General features: G+C 30.0%; 1 protein-coding gene across 1 annotated transcript in view; it reads right to left on the bottom strand.

Annotated features, from left to right (window-relative positions):
* The window catches only part of LOC126841890 (chaoptin), a 56,000-nt gene that overhangs the window by 28,225 nt on the left and 11,574 nt on the right, over positions 1-16,201 (bottom strand). Inside the window, exon 2 of the mRNA XM_050578658.1 lies at positions 15,969-16,068. The gene's annotated coding sequence lies outside the window, so the exon portion shown is untranslated. The remainder of the gene's footprint in view (positions 1-15,968; positions 16,069-16,201) is intronic.

A 16,201-nucleotide genomic window follows, 5' to 3' on the forward strand; every position in this document is an offset into this window, starting at 1 on the left:
AACTTTGTAACAAAGTATGGTTATTGTATATATGTTTTATGTCATCGTCACGCATTCTTGCTCAATGGTTTTTATTTTTAGTGAAAAGTTTTGTTTATTATTTTGAAAAGTTTAACACATATTTCTATAACCAGCAAGGTCAGAGGCAAGAACTTCTTACCACATGCCGTCATAAATCAACCAGACGAGCTGTTCTAATGAATGGTTTAGAACGTTGCATTATTTAATATAAAAGTGGTTTGCTCAGTTACTGAACGGGTCTGATAATGTTTTAATGACACTTCACTGTCGAGATTAACAACAAATCTAAAATCATTGGTATATTTTTAACACTAATATAGATAGTATAAAACATGATGATTTGTTACAGTTCCTGAAACAATAGAATAATATTGATTTTAATTAATAAACTGTAAATCTCGTCTCCCGCCAGAATTTTTTTCAAATAACATAACCATAGATGACATTACTCTTGAACTTTTAATTTATTTTAAGCTAAAGACGATTTATAAATGGTAAACTTGCTAGTAGCATTTTAACTACAAGTCATGGTTTAAGTAAGTCATAGTTTAACCCTGGCATGGAAATTATACTCGAATATATTATATTATTCAAAATGATCTGTACGTAGGTATATCTGACATGTTTTGTTGAACACGAAATGATTTAGTTACATCTCGCACTTGTTGTTATTTAGGTATTATTAGTACTGACTTTACCATTTAACTGTCAGACGTTTCGTTTTTGCCGTTGTTTAAGCATGGAACACGACCAGGTACACGGCCGTACACTGACAACATTAAATAGGGCCCTAACACAATCACGTGTTAGTATATATTTCCCCAAGTCGGATTTCTCTTTTAGACCGGACGAATGTCTTCCGGCTTTGTTATTTACATGAAATCGCAGTTTAAGCAACGTGCCCTTCGGTGATATTTTTTTCCTCGAAGAGGTAAAAACAACGATGGGTATCTAATATTTTCACCGCTAACGAAATGTGCTCGATTTTGCCCTTTTGTCCGCCGCTTTATTCCCTCTGTTTTCACCTTGTCCATAATGTGCACCCCGCCGGTTCGAACACAACAGGAAACAACGCGGAAACGGCATTTTTCACTTGGGACTTTGATGGATTGTATTGAAATCAAAATGTCGCTGGTCGAGGGCGATTAATTATACCACGTGCTGTGCAATCGAAATCACAGAATAGATAAATATATATAATATATATCTAGTGCATTGGAAACTTACTGAGACGAAAACGTTCCATTTTCTAGAATAAATATAACCAATAAGTCTTAGGCCCATTGATTTTATTATTGAATAGCCAATCGTCATTACGATATTGGAATTTTTAACTATTATTTTATATTATCTATTTATGAAATAATCATGTTGCTTATATTAATTTATAATTTTCTATTTATTCAAAAACATAGTTTCCTTCAATATGAACATTTTATTGTTTTTCGTTACTTTTCTTTTATTAGCAATACATATTTTTTATATATATAAAGACCTATCTGGGATATGTATCTGCATACAGATTTTTATCCAGGTTTTTATTCATTGCGACGGCTTTAATGAAAGTGTAGGTGGCTCAATTGTTCTCACATACCTAACCCTTCCCACGCCACTTGTCTGTTACCGTGATGACATAGAACAATCAGCATAGTTCTTTGTGATTGAAATCTATTTTGAAAACGTTGAATCAATAAAAAAAAAAGTACGATTAATTCAAATTTATTATTTTAGACTACCCTGAATCCTAGAATTTATACGGGGATTCTGCATTATTTGAAAAACACGATACGAAAAACAATAGTTTTTCTGACAGTGACTTTTTCGCTTGGTGGTATTCAGAAATAAGCTTATTAAAATTAATTGCTGAGCTGTAATAACATACCCGTATCATTCTCTGGCGTTTCGTCACAAATTGATTAAAACTATATCATATGTTTAGGTTTTATTATTTTACTAGCGGAAAATGTAATTTGTTTCAAAAGTGTGTACTTTTATGGGAACACAAGCCAGCGGGGTTTCTTTTCCTTTCACACGAGTCCACTGAAATATTGACCGCAAAAATATTCTCATTTTAGGTAGAAAATACCCTGTATGCGTATCAATACAAATTCTAAATAATAAATATTACATTCACGTTTATATGTGTGTGTATACAGTTATACGCAAAGTCACGGCAAAAGAACTAATATTTATTTCTCCATAAAAATGCAACCTAGGAAAAACCATATTATATTGCAGTCGGATAAAAAAGTACAAGTATTACTTTACAAAGCTTTGCGACGTTCATGTCCTTTACAAACATAGGCGAGAAATTTTTAGCCGTTTTGTGTACAAGTACTGGTGTATTATTTAACTTTATCTTGACCAGAGGTGATTTGCAAGCGAAATGAATCTATAAGAGCACCACGACTAGTTCAAAAGCCCTCACTAACACAATTTTTCCAGAATATTTATGATTTTAAGTATTAGGATAACGCTCGTTTAATAATAATTTTCTTTACAGTATTAACTTAATGAATACTACCAATTTAATTGTATAAGTGGCTTTAAAGAAATCTTTAAAATTAATTCTACGATGGGCACTAAAAAACTTAAATCCATTAAGTTAAATGGTTTAATTGGTTAAATGTACATCTTAAAAAACGAATTCAATATTTAAATGACATCTTTGTAATTTTGTAACATTATATAATATATACCAAAAAAAGCGTTTCTGAGAGTGGAGTTCTATATAAATCTTAATAGTAGGTATACAAGATTATTCACGACTACGAATTATAATAATTGGACGTAAGTCCAATTATTTACTACTTGAAAAATATGTACATCCAAACATTCATACATTAAGGCTATAATAAAATTGTTTATTCTTATTTATTATTTAGTAAAAGAAATGTGTTCTATAAATTTTAATCATTTTATTGGTAAAAAAGAACTTATTCAAGATACACAAAAAAAAAAATTATTTGTCATAATCATTTTCATGGATTTTTTTAATATAATGTTAATTAGTTTTTGGAAAAATAACGAAAACAGTTTAATAGTAAATGCAAACATTTTATTTTATATTGATTAAATTTGTATTTATTCTTTATTGCACTCAATTGGGAAAAATAAAATATAAATACAGTATGCTAATGATTAAAAACATACGTGGTACACACGAGGTACTTTTGAGTATTATATTACGATACGGCACTATAAAGTCGAAATTGCATTATTTCGGATTTATTAAAAAATAAAAAAACACTCATAGCTATTTATATTCAAATCTTGTGTCGCACCATCGACATGCGAGGCACACGAGACAATTTTAAGAGATTTTGGTTGATGTGAACAAACACAATGTAAAAAAAAATGTCGTTGACTTCGGCTAAAAATATTAAGAAGGAATTTACACTATAATAACCGCATTCTAAATCGCGTTTATATAATATTATATGATTTTCTTTCGTTTCTTCACTTGTGTGCGTGTATTCGCTATTATTCTTCTATTTGCACGCACTGTTTCAGTTATATATAAATATATACATAAGCAAACGATGTTATCGTTTTGCTTATATTGTCATAGCCGGCGTACTTGGCAATAGCAGTACATAAAAACACGACAACGACCGGCAACGTCAGCGATAATCATTCGAAAACCAAATAATATATATATATATATATACAGTAAAAACAATACAAAACAAAGGATATTTCTTTTTGACTGAAAATCTCCGACTCCCATCGTGTATTACAATAATAACAATAACATCGGTTGCCGCGGTGAGAACAATTTTTCATAATTATTATTCTTTCTTTATACCTAATCCTTTTTATATATATATATATATAAGAACATTTATTCCTATTGTGTAAACAGTACCTAAAATATACAAGCACGCAAGTTATCTTCGTCTTATTGATTTCTCAAAAAAAAATTCATTGTGTATACAACATAAAGTTTGCCGTTTTTAACGCTTCTTTGTACCGACCACCAAGTTTTCTTGCGATTTTAATTTATGTTTTCCTTTTTCCCGCAGATTAATTTAAGTTTTTCACGTGCGTCAGGAGCTCACGACACCTGTGGCTAGTCCGAGAAAACTTTTACGCACCTAAAACAAAATATCGAAAAACCTTTAAAAACCGTGACGTTTCATATTGCCGTTTTCTATACCAGTTTAAATGTGACCGCCCTTCGATTCGATTTGCCGGCTGTCTTATGTGAAATTGAAAACAATGATTGATTACACTCTAATGTTCCAATTGAATATTTGAGTTGGTAAAATATACAACAGCGGTTTTGCATATTTTCAAGAAATATATAAATCTTTCATTTTGTTTTCAATAAATAAAATCTTAAAGAAGTGATTGTTTATCGTATTAATAACGTTTATTAGCAATAGGAAGTAGCAATTCATTTTTAGAAGAATTCGAAATTACGGGAAAAAGTGTCTGACTTTAAAGGAGAAACAAATCAACTAACTAAGATGTTTTTTCATATATTTATATGTATGTTATTAGAAACTTTAATAACTATTTACTCAAGCTGGTTCAATCAACATTTTCAGAAAATTATTTTTAGTTTTAGTTAATAAAACGCTATCCTTTAAATTTCAAACGTTGATAGAGCTCTAGAATATACTAAAAATGTTTACAACAATTTGAATATTGCCTAATATTGTAACATAGCATCAGCAAAAATGTTTTCAAAAAGAAAAGCTAAAAAATATCAATTACTTCAAAAGAAAACTAAATAAATACATATATTATACCATTTTAAAAGTAATTAAATACTGTTCCCGAATGCTCCATCAATATTGTTTTGATTTCCTGATTAAAACGAATTAAAATTAACATAATAATTAAGATAAAATTTGTTGCGTTTTTCGTCCCACTAGATTCGCCTCTGCATAAACCAGTTATTGATAAACGATATTATAAATATTATTTGACTCGTTAAAAACATTAAACTTCAATGATTTGGCATTGACTCAAGTAGGGTCCTTTGAAGCATGTTCGTTGAATATGATTTTATGATTAACACTTACATAATTGTATTTGTTATTATTTTGTGTATTGATAAAATACATTTGTTTCATAATCTACCTGTATACTGAATTAAAAAACATTTTACACCCGTAGGCGGGTAATTACTAGTATTTAGAAATTGTTTTACATAAATACCTTAAATGGCTGAGAGGATAATTAAAATGTTTGTAACGACTTCAAATAAAAAAGTTTGTTTTGTTTAATGTCTTTCAACATAAATAATCTGGTTACAATAAGGTAAGTTATTTAACTCAATAATATTATAAATTACAAAGTGTATCTCGGCCTCGGTCTTGTTTCCCACATAAAAGAGATTTATGTCAGAGACTTACCATTTCTTTCAACCTCCCAAACAGTGTTCCGGTGAATACAATTAAGACGATCAATGGCAGGCATCGTAAAATGCTTCCCGTTGTAAATATTAAGGTTATACAGTGTTATATTATATTATACAGTGTTTGGTTTTTTGAAGTGCTGACTAATTGCAAACAATCGTAAAACATTTTTAATTTTAAATACGAAACCAGATTATAAGACCAATAATATTTCCATAGATGTATTTTGTTTAAATTTTTTTCCAATATTTTTATCGAATTTTCGGCTTACAGTTAGGTAGTAGAAAATGTTTTTAATTGTATTGACATCTACATATAATACAATTGTTTTAATTTAATTAAATTCAGTATCAAACCTATGGTTTTTAATATTAATTCTATAATCTAGGTTTTTACTTTTTTTATAAAAGGCAGTTCTGTGAAATGTACAAAAATTGACGATGAAGTGTAAAATATTATACCTCCATAAAATTATGATATTGACAACCATAAAATACTTGATAAATATTTTAAATGACACCCTTCAATGTAAACATTTTGAGATTATCAAAGCCTGCCAGTTTGCGTTAAATTTAAAATAATCTTAATGGCATAGAAGTATGAAAATTCCTATAATTGTAATAAACTAAGATTAAAACTTTATTATATTTGAAGAAAGTTAATAAATTATAACCAAATATAGAACGCACATAGAGTTTTGCTCTTAAATGACCTTTAATGGCTTCTTAAAGTTTATTTTTTTCACAAAAATACTATTTTCTCGATTTATTCTTTTCCAATCATAACTTAAGAAAAATCCATCTATGAATTTTTGATGACTTATTCCTGAGGCTTATTCTATAAAAAAGTAAGTATTTTATGTGCACCATACTAACACTTTATTTTGTCTCAGTAGCCAGTATCTAACCTTTATGAACCAAAAGAAAAAATTACAATAACGCAGTACGGATAAAAAAAACATATAATATTCAATTGTGTAGGTATTACTTAAAAGTCTTTTATTTCTTTATTTTCTAGCTCTATATGTTTTGTATTATTGTACAAAATCTGAGGAAAACACAATATACCTTTATAACTGAATTCATTTATATAATGGAGACCTAAAATCAACAAAATATTTTATCATTCTCTTGTACAGTAATTGCTTTTTCTTACAAACAAAAAAAAAATGTACAAATTATACAAGAAAAATAAACATGCTCCGAAGCTAAAAATACAATTTGTAATGACTTCAACTTCTCAACATTGTAAAAGCAAATATTATTTTAAAATAAATTGCTTACAAGAATCGCAAGTAATTCAAATTAAATATGTATGTACATTATACACCTAACATTGCAATTAGAATATTGTTCATTAATTTGATGCCCAAGGTACTCCTTTGGGCGTATAATAATATTTTGCAATATTCATTTATTGAGTCGGGCTATTCATTATTATTAAGTTGTATTTATAGCGCACGCCGGTATAACTCAACAACGCAACTAGAATGTTATAAATATTTATTAAAAATTGCCGAAATTCAAAAACCTCCAGGTGCCGAGTGCAGGTAGGTGTAACCTAACGCGTGGGGTCTAAAATATATATTTGTCTACACTCCCACGGGAGTTTAAATGTATAATGCACTTTCTTCAGTGACTTGTTTTTAATAACTATATCAACAAACACATATTTGAAACATCTACCGCCTTAATTAGAGTTACATATTTAATGGTAAATTTTAGCAACAACCCTCAAGCGCTTAGTTTGTTTGCTGTGTATTTGCACGGAACAAACAGCTTATAATTGACTTAAACCAGCAAGGGTTTTTAACCCTTACTATACACACACTATCCTACACACAATTGTTTACAAAAGTATAGATTGCATAAAATGGTTTAAATAATTATCAGTAAACACGTACACGACTGGATAAATTAATCCTACGACTTTTTTAACCAAATGGATTTGATTTTACTGTCGAAAGCTTAATCATATGATGTTTTAGGTCCATTTTTTATCAAAATGTGTATCTAGTATAAAATAGAATGCGTTTGTTTTTTTGCAAAAACGCGGGAAATAAAATAGTCCATATTTCAACCATTAAATAAATAAACGTAAAGGAAAAACTCTGGAAAAATCGTCATTTTGTCTACATAGTTATCAAATTTATATTTAATTACAACAAATATAATTATTTGTATAGTTTATATACCTATACTTAGAAGTATTAGGAAATTGATTTATGTGAAAATTGTTTAGTCTAAACAGTAGCTATTTACAGATGTATTTATTTTATTCAGGAAGGAATTAATTTAACGAGTTCTAATGGTTAACAGTAATAATCTGCATTAAAATACTTAAACAATTTCTCAAACAACTATATTTTTTTTTACACGTCATATTCGTGGCAAAGAAGAACCAAGTAGTAATTTATAAAACGTTTTGCGACGCAGTAATGTTAAACGCCAAGGAAAACTTGTTTTCGCTATTCTGCGTTGGACAGGTTGGCATTAATACATTTCTATGGGCTATGTAATTATATAGTTATTTAGTATAATATAATAACTGTATAAATGCATTTTGCCGGCTCATAACGATAATACGTATTTAGTTTTGTTTAGAACAAGTTTTGAATTAATCGAAAAGATCTTAAAATGTATAATATATATCATAATCATTTTTTAATAATACCGTAAAGTATAAACGACAGTAATTATTTGATACAACAGAATATTACTATCCGTAAATGTTTACCTTTTTTTTTTTTTTTATTGACTTTTATTGAAAAACATACAATCTGCAAATTATATTTTACAATGAGTATTTTTATAAACTATTTACAATAAACTATACACATGATTAACATGAGGAGGATACCCCACATTAGGTGCACCTCAATAAATGTTTACCTATGAAAATAATAATATCGAAAGTCATAAAACCTATACACAACGGCTATTGTGTTGCTCTTCTCCGGTCGGTCGCGTTTTTTTTTAGCAGAATCTATAACACTATAGACCCGTGTAGTTTTAGACTATCTTACGAGTGCGTTAACGTGACCATTGCCGTGATGATACTTACGGCCACACAGACGTCGGTGCTGGCGATGCCGGTATAGGTTCACAACACGTGTCAAACTGACGTTTATATAGGGTCGTATCAGGGTCTAGGTTTAATTTCTCGCTGTACCACGTCAAACATAAGTGAAATATATTGGACGATCACGTGCAACGATATCGGACCGGAGTGCAAAACTTAAATTATTGAGCAGCACTTAAACGTACAGTGAATCGCCATTCTAGATTTTTGCCGTGTATATATATGTACATGACGGTGCGTTGTATGGCCGGCAACGTTATTTTGGCCGTGTTACAGCTGATAGTGTAGTTTGGGTTGGATAAAGCGCATCATCCCCCGTCTATAGGTTCCACGGAAATCCCAACACCGCGCACTGCCGTTATTGCCGGCGGTTAGTCTCGTCATTGAACAAGTCCTGTACGGTCCCTTCGATGACAAATGGGCTACATCGCCACCGTTTTTCCCCGTATACTCTTACCCGTAACCCTTCCTCCGTTCCCCTCTGCCGACGAACCATCGGCCGCCCGTGTTTTCGGTAAACCGACTGCAGTTAACGTTTCGATGATTTCTACAAGTGTTCTCATTTGTGCTGCGGGGTTAAGAGCAAAACGAGTACCGCACGAGAGATTAATAGTGGCCAATATAAGTTGTATAGGTTCTGGACGGCAGCAGCCGCGCATTTAGCTATAATGTACGCTATGAGAACTGCACGTTAAACGGTATGGTATTATGACGAGCTCGTGCGTTTTGCGAACAAACACACAGTATAGAGGTAATCACCACACGAACCTTTTCGCTCTCCAAGACTTGGGAAATTAAGACTATTACGCGTACGACCGTGCCCTAGAGTACACTCCGGCATGCGTTCCAAAATACCACACTAAGGACAGATAGTGTGATTTTTTTGTATTCAATTTTAAATTGCCCTTCGCCATTCGTATTATAACAAACAATTTAATCAACTGTTTTTTTTTTGTTGTATGTCTGATGTTCATCATGCGGTGCCTATAAATAGCACATTAATCAATAACGATTTTTTTTTTTTAAATTGAACAAAAGCCTCGGTCGCATAAACCACTGGCTATAAACTGCAGGTTATAACTAGTTATCTTACATACTATAATTACAATTTTTTTTACATACTATTGTTTGGCTTTGAAAGTAATTTAGTATGTACAATATTGTTTTTTACATAAGTTTTTACAAGTCAGATTGCAAAATGACATTGACAATTTCAACAACGAAATTATTAATTTAATTTGGTTTTTTTTCTTCAAATTAATATTTTTCCGGTAGGCGATGATTACCACCCACAAGTTTGATTTTAGTCAATATAAAATTTTAACTCATTAGAACTTAAAAAAAACCGATAATTTTGAGCGCAGGTTCTCATAAGACTAAGGTATGTTATCAACAGTCACACGATATAAAATAGTGTTTAAAAAAAAAGTGCACGAAACATCATAATATTTTATTGGCAGTATAATGCCAATAATGCCAATAATTGTATATTGTTCCAGCGTCATCTGTTAAGATATTGTTATTTCTAAGTTATAAAAAAATGACAACGTACATTTTAAGTTATTCTCTTACAATAAGTGTTGTTAATAAATATAAGCAATAACAGTAACTTAATAACTCCAAATATTTATAAGGAATAGAATAGAGAAAAACACTCCAACGATGCGTGTGTGCTAATATTTATAGGAAACCAACCAACAATAATTATTATTGATGTATTATGTCCGTTCGAGGTGACAATACAAGGAATTGACAGCACACTAATTCCCTTCAGCATTACATATTGTATGTTTACCTTCACTAATGTCGACTACAAACAAATTGGCGGATTAGAAGTTTGTCCACTTCGGCCGCTGCCAAACAATCAAAATGGGATTTTTTTGGAATTTCCTATAAACTCGAGTACTCTATATATCTAGACAGATCATGCGGGCGGGGCCACCGACTACCAGTTTGTTTGACGTCGATATAAGTAAAAATAAAATAAAATATTATAAATAAACTATGTCGATCGACAGGCTGACGTTGAAAATTATTATAATTTATAGTACATTGACCTATAGAGAGCCTAAGGGGTTTAATATAAAATACGGTTAGGTAGTTACGTTTCCCTGGGAAAGTTAGTTTTTGAATCTCGAAATGGGAGTAAGGCTGAACAGGAATATTATTATGTGAGAATTGGAATATTGTTATCGATGGTACTATGACAAATAAGCAATCTGCCCGTGAATGTGTGTATGTAATTCCCATGCCTGTCGATAGCGCCTACGCGGATTTGAATTTTTTCTTAAAAATTTACCTGTTTATTTCTTCAGTTGTCCAGATGATTGGATCATTTATTTTTATTATGACGAATATTATATGTAACTATGGGATATGAATTCATCAAAATAGTTAAATATGATCACTGATTGGGTTTGAGGAAGTTTTGTGCCAACGATTTGGCAACGTTTTTTGTTTTAGTCACTATAATTAATTTTCTGTTTATGATACTTCAGTTAACGTTATTTTTTTTTTTTTTAATGTGTAACATATATTCATCTATAGGTAATTCGTGTTCTATTACGTTTTGCATGCAAATCATAACGATTAATGTGAAAAACTGATTTCCTTTTTATTCGATGCTTTTAAAAATACACAACAACCGCAATAATATCAATAAAACAAACCCGTATACGTGTTTATTATTGAAAGCAGTGCATTAGTATAAAATGACACTTTATATGGCCCCGTTTACGGTTGAATGCTTTGTATTCATTTGATGTACAATTTAAGGACATATATTTCATAAAAATGGAATAACACTTTGGCGTGAAAGTAAAATAAGCTAAATATGACAATATCTAAACAACCAATGGGCTATCAAATATTTTTTATTTTTAATAGGCAAAAGTTTTTGCATCAATATTATAATCGTTATGATGATTATGTATAAATATAAAACGACTTAGAATCGTTTTCTACTTGCGTGCTAAACGAAAGGAAAAACACAATGTGCTCGGCAATGAAAAGATATGTAAATAATTTGGTTTATATATTGATAAGTACATAGAACCCACGATTAAATATTGTACTTAAAGAAAATGTTTAAATGAGTTTTTGCATAAAATATTTTGGTCACGCCAAGCAAAGTATACCATTACTACTATAATATGCGCATTTTTGCTGACAAAGGATCAAATAACCATAGTATAATATACTGTAGTTTAAAGTTTTAGCTTGCTTAATTATATGTTAGCAAAGGTTTTTTATTTACTTTAGAATTATTCGACAACTTACTTCAAATATATAAAAGAAATTAATCGAGTAAAATAAGTGTTATTATACATTGCAGAATTTTTAAAAATAATTTACTTTTCTATTATAATAATATGTTTGAAGAATTCAAAAAAAAAACTATTATTTTTACATTATGATTGTATTAAATATAAATTAAATCTAAATCCAAAAAGCTTATGACATTAATAAGTGATTTGCGAAACAGTTGTTTTACTACGAGTGACATTAAGTATAGTATGAGACGTGAAACGTTATCATGAGAGCAAAGGATAACAGATAAGGATCAGCTGATATCTTGTCGAGTATTTTTCAATTGAATAATTTATTTAATACCAAATTGTTGTTTCTCTAATTTAAGCCAGCATTAATAACACTTCATATATCTTATATTTTATAAGTCAAACATATTGTGTTTCCTTCGCAATCTCTATGCAATAGTCTTATAAAAAAAAAACCATTTCAATTTAATTTTCTTTGAAACTCGCCTGAGGATAGCTTAGGTTTTTCACGTTTGAAGTTTTCAATACCGTTTTCTTAATATATATATATATATACTTAAATAAATAAATAAAACCTTATATGTACATAAAATTCCACTGGCCACGAAAAAGAACCTTGTGCTTTTATAGTTCATCGACCCTGTTGTACATTTATAATATATTAATGTCCGTAGAATTTATTTGAGTTTAACTATGCCTACATGTTTAGAGGCTTTTAGGTTATTAAATTGTGCCTAAAACTCGAGTTACTGATCTGTGTACATAGCTGTAATTATAATCCACAATTAAATATGTCATGAGTATAAAATGGTATATGATAATACAATGAACGAAATCTGTATAATTAATTAAACAAATATTTCGAATAAAAAATTCTATATAATTATGACAAAAGCCATTGAATGAGAATTAAAAAAAAAAAAAAATCAAAATTGGCCACTTATAGGGGAATTGTCTACAGCGTCTGAAAGCCAGCAATCTAGATAGTTAAATAGTTACATTGAGAACCATTAAAGAAAATGGTCGCTTTTTAAAATTTAATTAAACATTTGCTGTGCATTGGATTTAAAATGGGCAAACGGTTATTTTTTAAATCCTGGCCATTTATCCCGCAAACAAAAGTAATATGTATTTATTATTTAGCAATGAAGAACAAAACATTACAGTTTTATACAAAAATGAAACGGCATACAGAGTTGATCGAATCAATAACACATTTATTTATAATACATTTTATAATTATTATAACCAATATCATAAAATATTCCAATCGCTATTAAGGGAATTTTAATAATTTCGTTGTTAGCAGCAATGCAGTAAAATTGCATACCTAGTGCGCCGTCACTTTATTTTATAACAATATATACATAGTAATAATTACAATTATTGATATAACACCAATATTAACGTCTCGTCGTAAAAATGCTTCTGGGAGTTATTACTAAGAGGGCCCCAGACTAAAAATAAATAAAAGGAGGCCGAACAAAAAAAAAAAATGTTTAATATACAATCTGGCAAGATATACATAATAACGTCTTTTGCTCACAATTCCGATCTTTTAGGCACAAGCATTTCTCTCCTTATTTTTTCTCCCATTACTATTCACTACGTGACGTTATTAGACGCACAAAAGCGTCGTAGAGATAAACAAGACGCTTTTTTGCTTCATTTTTTTTATTTATTTTTTTTATAATTGAGTTCCCTTTTTTAGTCCGGTCATTAATCAGAAAATCTTGACGCGTGTTCTAACCACTGACATATCATACGTGTACACGCATAATTAAGAAAACACAACTTTATTAATATTTACATATATATATATATATATATATAAGAGAAATATAAGAGTCTACTCAGTCTGTAAAAGATCTATAGCGACTTAGTAAAATATTTCGCCGCTATTGCTCAGCGAAACTAACCGACATTTTGTTGCGAATTTGACAATAGGGAACGCTCCCTAATTAACAGTACTAATGCTCGTTAAGCTACCCCAATTCGTAGTAATAGGATGGCGGAAAGATAATGGCGAAACAAAAGATGGTAAAAATACATTTTCTCACAGCCTGTATAGGGTTAAACTTAATCGACATTCATATAGGATCTCATCGAGAAGTGTTTTATCAGATGAGCCAGTTTCAAAATGTTTTAATTGTTTTTGACACATGACGGTTGTTTGGATGTTCTTCGACTATTACACGACACAAGTCTTAAAATTATTAAATGTTATATAAAAGTGAATATAATAGAAAACCCCGTATAAATATGACTCAAAACTTAATTTTGTTTGGCAATGTTCTTTTAAAAATCAAACAAAGGAAAGAAACGTGTAGTAGTATAATTATGTGTAGAGTTGCGTATTTTTATTAGTTATAAAGATATTTTCTTAATGAGAATTTTTCCGTCAAAATTAGGTTAACATAATATTTGATTAATGAATATAATAATACTAAAAATTGCTTAATGATTATTGCTGAGATCAAAACTTTAGTTATAGTTTGTATTATTAAAAAGTTATTGGTTTAATTGGAGTCATTGTAAATAAACGGATCAAAATATGTAAAAAAAACTTATTTATTCTGTACACAGTTTCATGTACCAGATCGACTTTGTAGGTCGGATGGATTAAATGACTGATAAAATAATACAATAATAAAAACAAAAGAAAAATGCAAATTCGTTAATTGATTGCACGTGTAATAAACACATAACTACAAGCGGCGATTTATAGGTAAATAAAGACATTGCAGTATGTTATATAAATAAAAATCATTTTGTTATAATGCAAGCATTTAAGAAAAAAAAACTATAAATTTGATACAACGCGTTGTTTAATCGCACTCTTTGGAATTACTCATTAACAATTTAGAACATTAGAAAAGAGATAAAAGAAATGATTTTAACAAGGCCCGACAAAAGGAGACGGGGGTATAAAGTTTTGGCACAGTTTTTTTGCTACCGTGGAAGGTACTTAGGTTTCTTGCTTGCATTATACAACGCTGAGACATACACACCTGGGCCAAAAAAGTTGGACGAGTGATACGGTCGGGTGAGCATATTAATTTCCAACAAATGCCTGTAACACGAATGTTGTCGAGGGACTTTTTTCCCGGTTATAATCTCACGAATAATCCACCAACGATTCATTTACCATACAAGAATTACCATAAACGAATTAGTATACCGAATACATACTCTTTATAAAATATTATTTGCTCCATTGCCGGTTTCTATAAAAAAATCACAAATAAATTATTGTAGCACGGATTCTTTTTTAATTAAAACAAACAACTTTTAATCCATGACCGAGTCTGTGGCATTGAGTGGATTTTGTATTTTTTACATGTCAATTGTACGAATACCAATTTTATTTTTAATCTCGCACAGAACGTAAGATCTTATATTTCTACCCTTTTTGTAGGAAAATTGTTTCCTAAAATACTACACTCTCATTTTAAGTCTGAAACATAATCATCTTGAATTGGATCTTTTTTTCTCTCTACAAAAAGCCTCCAGTAACGAAATAAAAGTATCATATATCATATTTTTACTTTTATTTCATAAGACATCAAACACCTTCTGTCGTCGTTTCGAGGAACAGAATTCTCGTTAAATCATCTCGTTCTTTTGAATCAAAAAGTAATTTCCAACTCGTTAAGCATTGATCATCGACATCAATATTTCATAAGCTTAGTATCTACAATATTGGATTATGGTGATAGATAAAAGAAACATTAATTTTCAGGAACGTAATTTATAAATTAAAATTAATTTAAAAAAAAAAACATATTTCTTTTTCTTTAAAATATATTAAGACACATACTCGGTTGGCAAATCATTTAATGCACGAGAAAAGTATAAGTTCTGGATATTTATATAAACTTTTTTTCTGCGGAGAGCAAACCTCGTGATTTATTATATTAGCCTATTTTCGGAATGAAGGATTGTCTTGTACAGTCGTATTTACCAATCCTTAAACATTTTGTTAGCGTCTAGCATCTGGCAAAGGCCAGTTTTATTCAAAAATGTCAAATAGGTCTACCGTAATAAATAACCTGCTACTAAGTAAAACGTTGGTTTCTTTTGAGCACAATCTATAATTTTCCCTTCTTGACTAAAACCCAAATATTATGACATCGGAAATTATTGTCATTCGGGTCACTGCTGTAGATTTACCTACCAAATCTCAACAAAAAAAAACAACACAAAAATACACACTGACCTTAAAAAGAAGATGGTGTATCCGTCCAGCCAATTCGTTTTCAAATTATATTTTCTTTTCTTCGTCTCATCGTGCGGTGCTCGCAGTTTTTCGATCCAAACTGCAACGGGAAAAAAATGGTTCGTTTAATGTTTAGTACATTGTTTTTTCCCTATAGTTTTCGTATTGCGGAGTCACCGATTTTTTTTTTTTTTGCGTATGAGAAAACAATATAATCTATACCCTTAGGCACA

This window comes from Adelges cooleyi, unplaced genomic scaffold (assembly GCF_023614345.1).
Source record: "Adelges cooleyi isolate 19-005CV unplaced genomic scaffold, UGA_ACOO_1.1 ACOO_flye_CR_arks_rails_tigmint_CR_PRNA_108, whole genome shotgun sequence".
Classification (NCBI taxonomy): Eukaryota; Metazoa; Arthropoda; class Insecta; order Hemiptera; family Adelgidae; genus Adelges; species Adelges cooleyi.